The sequence below is a fragment of the Theropithecus gelada genome, chromosome 16, assembly GCF_003255815.1.
Source record: "Theropithecus gelada isolate Dixy chromosome 16, Tgel_1.0, whole genome shotgun sequence".
NCBI classification, from domain to species: Eukaryota; Metazoa; Chordata; class Mammalia; order Primates; family Cercopithecidae; genus Theropithecus; species Theropithecus gelada.
Genome location: NC_037684.1, coordinates 43,040,696 through 43,050,892, shown reverse-complemented (window position 1 = coordinate 43,050,892; position 10,197 = coordinate 43,040,696). Strand labels below are relative to the sequence as shown.

The following is a 10,197-nucleotide window of genomic DNA, read 5'->3' as shown; positions in this document are numbered from 1 at the left end:
CAGAATACTTCCTGAGACTGGGTAATTGTAAAGCAAAGAGGTTTAATCAACAGTTCTGCAGGTTTAACAGAAGGCATGGCTAGGAGGCCTCAGGAAACTTGCAATCATGGCAGAAAGCGAAGGGGAAGCAAGTACATCTTACATGGCGGCAGGAGAGAGAGAGCATGTGTGAAGGAGAAACTGTTAAGCACTTATAAAACCATCAGATCTCGTGAGAACTCACTCACTATCATGAGAACAGCATGGGGGAAACTGCCCCCAAGATCCAATCATCTCCCACCAGGTCCTTCCCTCAACATGTAGGGATTATGGGGATTACAATGAGATGAGATTTGGGTGGGGACACAGAGTCAGATTATGTCACTTTGATTGTGGTGATGCTATGTGGTCCAACTCAGTAAATTGTACACATTAAATATGTGAAGTTCTTTATTTATCAATTAAACTCAAACTCAATAAAGCTCAATAAGCACCTTAATAAAGCAGTTTGCTATTAAAAAAAAAAAAAAGTAGGACGCTGCCCTAACAATGGTTGATATGAATGAACCCCTTGCTGTCTTCTTTTCCAGTCTGCTGACTGGCACACAGACACTGATATTCTGGAACATGAAGACAAAGGCTTGGGACAAGGGAGGAGAGATCTGGAAGGAACCTACATCTGAATATTCCATGGAGCAAAGCAGCCATATCGTCCTAACCCACTCACTCCCAAGCATTATTTATATGGGAGAAATAAGCTCTTTTCTTCTTAAAGCCAAATTATCTTTCATTTATAGAAAAATTTTATACTAACTCACATATCTTCCTAGGAAACCTACATTTTCTCTTTTGGGGCAATGGAAGAGTCCTCCTCAGAGTTCTTTCCTATTTCCCATGAGAGGAATCATACAGGTGAGTCAACTGAGGCCAATCTAGCAGGCTGTGATGAACACTAAATGGTTGGGGACTTTTGCTCTGACATATGTCATCATCGAAGTGCATGAGTATTTTGTAAGATGATCAATGCTAAATGGCAGACATATTTTGCCACAGCATTAACTAGACTAAAACCATCTTTACAAGATAATTGAAAAGGATTAACTAAGAATCTGAAGGAAAGTTACTTTTATGATCATACTTGTTATGCTGTAGTAATGTAATGTGCTGCTAAAATCCATTTCAAACTGTTATTTCTATGAGAATCTGTCACACTAATTCTCACTAGCTATACACAAAGACAGAATTGAGTACTATCGATGCAATGAAGTTCTGGGGTAAAAGGAGTCAGGCTCCAATCTGTGTTGTGCAATGCTGTAGCAGTGCACTTTGGGGGAGTTTTCTTCTTTGTGTCTCAAATTCTTCACCTATTTTATGGATTTACAATAATAATTAACAAGATTAATATGATTATTAAATGCAATAATAATGTATAGTATTTAACATAGTACCTATAGAAAGCACTAAATACATGTTAGTTGTCATGTTCTATATATTATATATATATAGTTTGTTTGTTTTGTTTTGTTTTTTTGAGACAGAGTCTCACTCTATTGCCAGGCTGGAGTGCAGTGGCGCAATCTCGGCTCACTGCAACCTCCAACTCCCCAGTTCGAGTGATTCTCCTGCCTCAACCTCCTGAGTAGCTGGGATTACAGGCATGCGCCACCATGCCCAGCTAATTTTTGTATTTTTAGTAAAGACTGGGTTTCACCTTGTTAACCAGGATGGTCTTGATCTCCTGACCTCGTGATCTACCTGCCTCAGCCTCCTAAAGTTCTGGGATTACAGGCATGAGCCACCGCACCCAGCCTAATTTTTTTAATACTTGTTTCTGTAAAATTTCTCTGTTCAAAGAAAAAAAAAATCCACAAAACCTAGCATATTGTGGCACTAAAAACTGTAAAATAAAGTATATTAAATATAATCTAGCAAATGGGTTATTTGAATATATTTCACCTTGAAGGTGACTCCTGCTAAAAATGTGCCAAGACCAACGAATGCTAAATTTGGTGAGCAAAAATTTTAGGAAAAACAGGATTTACATAGTCTCATAGTGCCTCCTTCAAAGGTATTTATTAACACCAAAAAGGTGAGATGGTAACTTTACAACCGGTATACCCAGCAGATATTACCTTAACCAAGTGATCAAGGTCAACATCACCAGCAACGAGACAAGTCAACATCATGAACCTCTTATTAATTCATGCTTAGAACGCAGTATCATTTGTGTAATATTTTGCCAAAAGTGAATAACTTCAGTCCAAACAGGAGAAAACATCAGACAAACCCAAATTGAAAGAGACTACAAAATTTGTTCAAAATTGAAAGTCTTTAAAAATGTGGCAAGGAAACCTGGACGAGCAACAAATATAAGTAAACCTATATTTGATAGCCAGCCTATATTTGGAAAATGTCAGAGAATAGATACTCACTTTATCTAATGTTTTCACACCTTAAAAAAGAGAAATTTATTTTGGAAATGAAGTAGATCTATAAATGTTGATTTTAAAAGATTTTGAGTGGAAAAACACAAATTATTTTAATTTTATATAAGACTATGGGCTGGGCACAGCAGCTCACGCCTGTAATCCCAGCACTTTGGGAGGCCAAGGAGGGGAGGATCACAAGATCAAGAGATGAAGACCATCCTGGTCAACATGGTGAAACCCCATCTCTATTAAAAATACAAAAATTAGCTGGGTGTAGTGGCGCATGCCTGTAGTCCCAGCTACTCTGGAGGCAAGAGAATCACTTGAACCCAGGAGACGGAGGTTGCAGCGAGCCGAGATTGCCCCACTGCACTCCAGCCTGGCGACAGAGAGCGACTCCGTCTCAACCAAAAAAAAAAAAAGAAAAAGAAAAGAAAAAGAGAAAGACTAGGCACACTATAATCTCATTTATGTAAAAAATGATTTACATCTGCCTGTGCATTTTTTTACCTTTGTATATAAAATGTCTGAAAAGATAAAAAATACAATTTGTGATTAGTTCTTTGGGTAAAAATTGGAGGCTGAGAGATGAAGGGGGAAAGTTACTTTTCACCCTACATTTCTATGTACTATTTCAATTTTTTAGCATAAAGATGTATTATCTTTGTAACAAAAATAATATATTTATTAAAAATGAATGTAAATCAAACCTGGATCCATTTCTCATTTTTGTCACATGTCTGCTAAGTCACTTAACGTTTTTGGACCTCATTTTTCTCTTCTGTAAAATGAAATTATTATATTAGTGATTTAACTGGAAATCTCTGCAAGCTTGTCCAGCTTGCCTTATTTTGTTGTTATTGTTGTTGTCGTTGTTCTATTTTGTTTCGTTTTAGGCTTTTAGCAGCCTGAAGCCATGGTTTTTAGTTCCTGTCTCTGGTGATAAGTGGAAAAGAGGGATGAGGAAGGGGCTTTACTGGCCCAATCAGAAACAGAAACTAAGAACCTATGACTGTATTCTTGCCTTTGAACAGCTCCGCTAGGGTGTTGTGCAAATACAGATTCCCGGGCCCCACCTCAAGTCCTATTAAATCAGACTCCTCGGGCATAAGGCCCAGAAGTGAAATCTGTAAAAGCTCCCCAGTTGATTTTTGTTCTCCCTTTCCGGACCTGGCCGAGCAGGAGGCGCCATCATGGGAGTTGCCATCCGCCACAACAAGGACCGAAAGGTTCGGCGCAAGGAGCCCAAGAGCCAGGATATCTACCTGAGGCTGTTGGTCAAGTTGTATAGGTTTCTGGCCAGAAGAACCAATTCCACATTCAACCAGGTTGTGCTGAAGAGGTTGTTTATGAGTCGCACCAACCGGCCGCCTCTGTTCCATTCCCGGATGATCCGGAAGATGAAGCTTCCTGGCCGGGAAAACAAAACGGCCGTGGTTGTGGGGACCGTAACGGACGACGTGCGGGTTCAGGAGGTGCCCAACCGAAGGTATGTGCACTGCGCGTAACCAGCCGGGCCCACAGCCGCATCTCAGAGCAGGGGGCAAGATCCTCACTTTCGACCAGCTGGCCCTGGACTCCCCCCAAGGGCTGCGGCACTGCCCTGCTCTCCGGTCCTCACAAAGGCCGAGAGGTGTACCGGCATTTCGGCAAGGCCCCAGGAACTCGCACAGCCACACCAAACCCTACGTCCGCTCCAAGGGCCGGAAGTTTGAGCGTGCGAGAGGCCGACGGGCCAGCTGAGGCCCCAGGAACCCCGCACAGCCACACCAAACCCTACGTCCGCTTCAAGGGCCGGAAGTTCGAGCGTGCCAGAGGCCGACGGGCCAGCCGAGGCCCCAGGAACCCCGCTCAGCCACACCAAACCCTACATCCGCTCCAAGGGCCGGAAGTTCGAGCGTGCCAGAGGCCGACGGGCCAGCCGAGGCTACAAAAACTAACCTTGGATCCTACCGTCTTATTAAAAAGATTTTGAATGCTGACCAAAAAAAAAAGTTTATATCCACATCACTTTCCACAAGAGTATCAGAGCCTCCCAGGAGAGAAGACAGCGTAATTATGCCTGCCATTTTTACTTCGGGAGTGGTCACGGGACTTGACCAGTGAAATGTTAACTCCATGAATACCAGCAGGGATGTTAATGTGAGTGCATGGATTGGTTTGTTTGCATGTCTTTACTTAGCCATGAGAAGAACATATACTAGGTAACAGCTTATCCCCAAATAAGGAAGTACAGGGAGCAGACTTGAATTCAATAAGTATGTGAAGTCAAGCATAGGTAAGCAATCCTAGGTAAGCCCTCCAAGACCGCTACTGACCCACAGACCTATGAGTGAGTAAGCATTGCTACAGCAGCAACTGTCTAATAAGAGTGGAAAGTGGAATTTTGGAGAAGCCAGTCCACCCAGCAGATTAAATAAAGAGTAACCCTCTAGAGATGGTTTTGTTCCTCTGAAACAATGCTTCACAGTGTTTAAGATGCAGTTTTTCTATCTACCTGGCCTCTAGAGTGAGGAAAAATGGAATAAATTCCCTATTCAGTCCACACTGTACATATAGTGTATGCAAGAAATGAACATTGCTCTTATAAGTCACCATAGATACAGGGCTTAGCTCTTTGGCGTATCTCAGACAATCCTGACTAATACAGGAAGGAAGTTCCAAGATTAATTCATCAGTTCTTCAATGTCATGGAACATTAAGCTTTCCTTTTTTCCATTTTTCCTTGTTCTACGGACCACTGTGTCATCCCTTAAAGTTTCAAGGTGGTTGTAGCAGATCCAGGCCAGAATCAGGTAACAGGCCCACGTCCTGACTGTAAGAGGAGAAGCTAGAAAAACAAGTGGTTTTGCCTTTTCGTTATATTTACTGGAAGACAAGCTTTGCCAGCCATGAAGAAAATAGGAAGAACAGGTGCTGCGTAGGCAGCCAACAGGTTCTTTGAATGTAGGATGGGATACTATCTACATTTGAGATTCTACTATTTACTGAATGCTTTCTCTATGTCAGTTTATTTTCATAGCTCATAGACATTATTTCATCCCCCGCCACCCATTTTACTGATGAGAAACTGGAACACAGAGAAGCTAATTGGGAATCACAAAGACAAAGCAACATGTTTAAGATCACCCAGATTGTAGATGACAGAATAAAGGTTTGAACCCATGCCTGACTGTCTGTATTGAAGCCCTCTTATCCAAACACCCTTCATGTAAAGACTTCTGCTTCTCTCCATTGTTCAGTACTTCAAGACAGCTACTGATTCTGCTGCATGACTCTTCTGTACTACAAAAGAGGTGCAGGACAGACACAAAAAGTCCCTCCCTGGGGCACTGAATTACCCACCCCCAAAGAAAAAGACAGATGGTGATCTTTTTTCTTTTTTTTTCAGTGTCAAAGCCCATTCCAGTGAAACAAGCGCCTGCCGTCCCATGACTTATAACACCAAGTGATGTTCAGATTCTGTTGGGTTCCTGAGCAAGCATGCCAAGTCTGTTTGCAATTTCCGCAGCTCATAGCATGCTTGTCAGAGGCTTTCCATTCATTTTCACTAACGCTTCCCTGGCCTTTTGAAGGCTTTTCAGCTGAAAGCCAAGAGTCCAGGCCCCAGATTCTCAGAGGCTGGCAGCCCTCTTAAATGCATTGTTCATATCTCTGTCTCTCTCTCTCTCTCTTTCTCTCTCTGCTTTTTCCAAAGAAAGGACATCTTGGTACAACTCAAAAAGCTGCAAGCTGAAAACGCACTGAGAGTTTGGGCAGTAAGTCCCTGGTGTTGCTCATACCCAGAGCATTATTATCCCCTTAATCATCTCTCTCTCTCTGGACAGTGGTCTGTCTTGATCTTTCTGGGAGAGGCAACAAAGCAGCTGTGGTAGAATTTGATGCCATGTTGATGGCGTTGCACTGTTTCTTCAGATTCTCACATGGATGTGTGCCCTCCTGGGTGGCCTTCCATGCAGAACAGAGCAGTCTTTCTTCCCAGAAAGGCAGCGGAGCTTCCCAGCTGTGGTATCTTGGGGAAATGAAGCACATCCCCTCTGCTGTAGAATCATCTTAGCTTTTCCCACTTTGAAAGCTGGTTCCCGGAGAAAAGATACTAGGCAATTTTTTTTTGTAGAGTACTGATTGTATTGCTGTCAAATCAATGGACTAATCACCTATACGCATTCTTCTCTCTCAAACTATGAAATTTTTAAATGGGAAACCAGAGAGCTTGGGAAGAAGGAAGCAACAAGGGCTTTATGCCTCTGTGGTAGACAGAATTCTAAGATTGACCCTCAATGACCCTAACCCTTCTATAATCCAATACCCAGCCATTTGAATGTGGGTAGAACATGTGAATATGATGAGTGGTTACAAGGCAAGAGGGAGATTATGCAGTTGAGCCTGAATTAATCACACAAGCCCTTTAAAAGTAGAGAGATTTTGCTCGCTAATAGTAAAAGAGAAGTCAAAACGATTCTAAGTTTCAGGAGGATTCTATTTGAGAGATCCTGCTACCAGCCGTGAAAAGTTAAGCTTAACTGATGAGAGGGTCTGGGAGAAAGTCCATGGCAAAAAGCTTGCAAGGGGCCTCTAGGAGCTGAGACAAGCCCAAAGCTGAAAGCAAGTAAGGAAATGGGGTCCTCTGTCCTACAGCAGTGAGGGACTGAATTCTGCCAACACCCTTAATGGACCTGGAAATAGATTCTTCCCCAGGTCTCCAGGGAAGAGTCTAGGCCAGCCTTGAATTCAGTCTTGTGAAACTCTAAGCATAGAACCCAGTCAGGCCCTCTCATCCACCCTTTTCCTCTATATAACTGAGAGATGATAATTGGAAGTTGTTTCATGTGGTGGGTTTGCAGTAATTTGGTATGCAGCAATAGAAAACTCCTACAGCCTCTTTCACCCATTCCCAGGAATCACAACGTTCAATTGGCAACAAATTGCATTTAATGAGTACAGACTCTAAATCATATAGATCTTATTCATTACATTATCTTCCGGCTTCGTTATGCATAGTAAGTATGAAATCAATCTTTGATGAAATGAATGAGGCAATGCTTAAAAGCACAGGCTTTAAAGTCAGAGACACACGAATCCAAATCCCAGCCTCATTACCTAGTATCTCCATGATCTGGAGTGGGTCGTTTAAGGTCTCTGAGTCTCAACTGTTGTTTCATTTGCAAAAAGAGGGTGAGCATGACACCTGCCCATTTTACTGGTTCCACTACTATGAGACACAGTTGACTACTAGCTTATTTTTCACCTTCTCCAGTGGATTTGACAAAATTAGACTCTACTAATTTCCCACCTACATATAAAACCATTTTTTTTTCAGTCCTTTGTTGGAGATCTTTCTTTCCCATCTATTTCTTATATGTTAGAGTTCTTCAAGGTTTGGCTGTTTCCCTTCTTACGAAGTTATTGCATAAATTTCCGTGGCTTCAAATGCCATACACTTATCAATCTTTTTCAAGATTCTTTCTCTACACCAGCTCTTTCTTTGGGGTCCTGAACCCATATATCTAGCAACCTGATAACTCTATTTGTATCTTACTAGTTTCTGAAACTAAGAGAAGGCCTATATTGAATTCATGACTTTTTCCCCCCAAAATTACTCCTCCCCTAATGTTTTCAATCTCCATAATGTCTCTACCATTCACTCCTACTGGAAACCTGGGAGACATCTTTGAAAACCTCTTCCTCAGACATTCACATTCAACTCAACACAAAGACTTGTCAGTTGTACCTCTAAAGATATTCCTTATCTACCCTTTTCTCTTCATCTCCACAGCTATTCTCATACCCATCCAAGCCACCATGTTTTGCTTGGACCATGATAACATCATCTAAATGATATCCCACTTCACTCTCGTTTCTCTAAAATCCATTCTCCATTCTGTGCCCATGTGATCTTTATAAAAGGAGAATCTAAGTATATCATTGCTCACATTAATAATTTTAACCTTATATTGGCCTTAAGATAAATTATTAATTATAGATTAAAATTAAGTTATTAGTCAAATATTAGGTCAGTTGTTCTTCTCTAATTTCAGCATAAAATTAAATACATGAGGTGTCTGCACAGCTCATGTGCTCTTATTTGGAAATGTTTTTGCCACTTTTGCTGAAGAAGTTGCCAGATTTTTCGACCTGGTTGTCCTGTAGTTCTGACCAGAACTGGCTAAATAGGAGAGGGAAGGAAAGAAAGACACAGAGACAGAGGCAGAGAAGCGTCTGATATCTTTGTAGTTCCCATGACACCAGTAGTACTTCCCACAGTTGGGTTTCATGAAATTTCCCTTACTTACTTGTAAATACATTTCCTTTTGGCCAACATGAGTTTGTTTTTCTTTCAACCAAATAACTCTTAAACAGAAATAAAATTAGCCTTTTGCCTTTCCTTCTCAACATAATCCCAAACTTGCTTCCAAATTTTAATTTGCAAAGTCATCATAATTTGAAAAGTACTGGTGGATTTCCCAAGTCCAGGGATTCGTTTGCTCTGAGTTCTTCAGAAGCAACCAACTTTTGCCAACGGAAACACAAATGACCCAAATCAATGATATATTTTTAACTTTTTATTTGGAAATAACTTGAAATTTACAGACAAATTGTGGAAATAAAAATAATATGAAAATCCCCACATAACAATTATTCAAATTCACCTATTTTTAACATTTTACCCCATTTGTTCTATCATTAAGACTATTTGTCAATGTATGTAGCTATCTAGCTACATCTAATTTCTTTTCTGAACCACTTGATGGTAAAGTAAATAGATCATGGCCTTGGACCTATTAATGTATCAGTGTATATTTCTTAACAATAGGAATGTTCTATTATATAACCAAAGAAAAGTTGTCAACCTTGGTGAATTTAATATTGGCAAATGTTTTTCTGTACACTTTGTATTCCAATTTTCTCACTTGATCTAACAGGGTCATATAGCACATTGCCCCACCCACCACTCCAGTACAAAATTTAAGGTCAAGTATTGTATTTACTTATCATGTCTCTTTGGCCTCTTTTATTTTAATTTTTTATTAACATCATTATGTTGTAAAATAGATCTCTTGAACTGATTTCTCCTGTCTAACTGAAATATTATATCCTTTTCCCCAATTCCATTCTCCCCCTGCCCCCGGTAATCAGATCCTACTCTCTGCTTTTATGAAGCTTATATTTCTACATTCCACAGATAAGTGAGATCCTATGATATCTGTCTTTCTGTGCCTGATTTATTTTACTTAACACAACAACTTCCAGGTTCATCCATATTGTTGCAAATGACAGACTTTCCCTCTTTTTTAAAGCTGACTAGTAATCCATTGTGTATAGATGCCATATTTTCTTTATTTATCCATTGATGAACACAGGTTGATTCCATATCTTGGCTATTGTGAAGAGTGTTGCAATGAACATGGCAGTGCAAACAGCTCTTCAACATACTGATTTCATTCCCTTTGTTTATATACCCAGAAGTAGGATTGCTGAATAATGTGGCATTTCTATTTTAATTTTTTGAGAAATCCCAAATTGTTTTCTATAATGGTTTTATTAATTTACATTTCCACTAACGGTATACCAGGGTTCCCTTTTCTTTATAACCTTATCAACACTTATCTTTTATTTTTGACCTCTTATAATCTGAAACATTTCCATAGTCTTTCATGATATTGATGCTTTGGAAAAATACATTCCTCTTTTTGTTTCATAGAATGTTTCTCCTTTGGATTTTATTGAAGTTATGTGTTCTCAGATGGAATACTGCATAGGTAATGTGGTGTTCTTCCAGGGGTGTGAC

At 40.3% G+C, this 10,197-nt stretch overlaps 1 pseudogene across 1 annotated transcript; it reads left to right on the top strand.

The window, feature by feature from the left end:
* Positions 1–3,569: 3,569 nt before the first annotated feature.
* On the top strand, positions 3,570–4,391 carry LOC112609516 (annotated as a pseudogene). Its single transcript, XR_003116210.1, has 2 exons — positions 3,570–4,062; positions 4,244–4,391. The product of XR_003116210.1 is annotated as a 60S ribosomal protein L18-like (transcript).
* Positions 4,392–10,197: the final 5,806 nt, after the last annotated feature.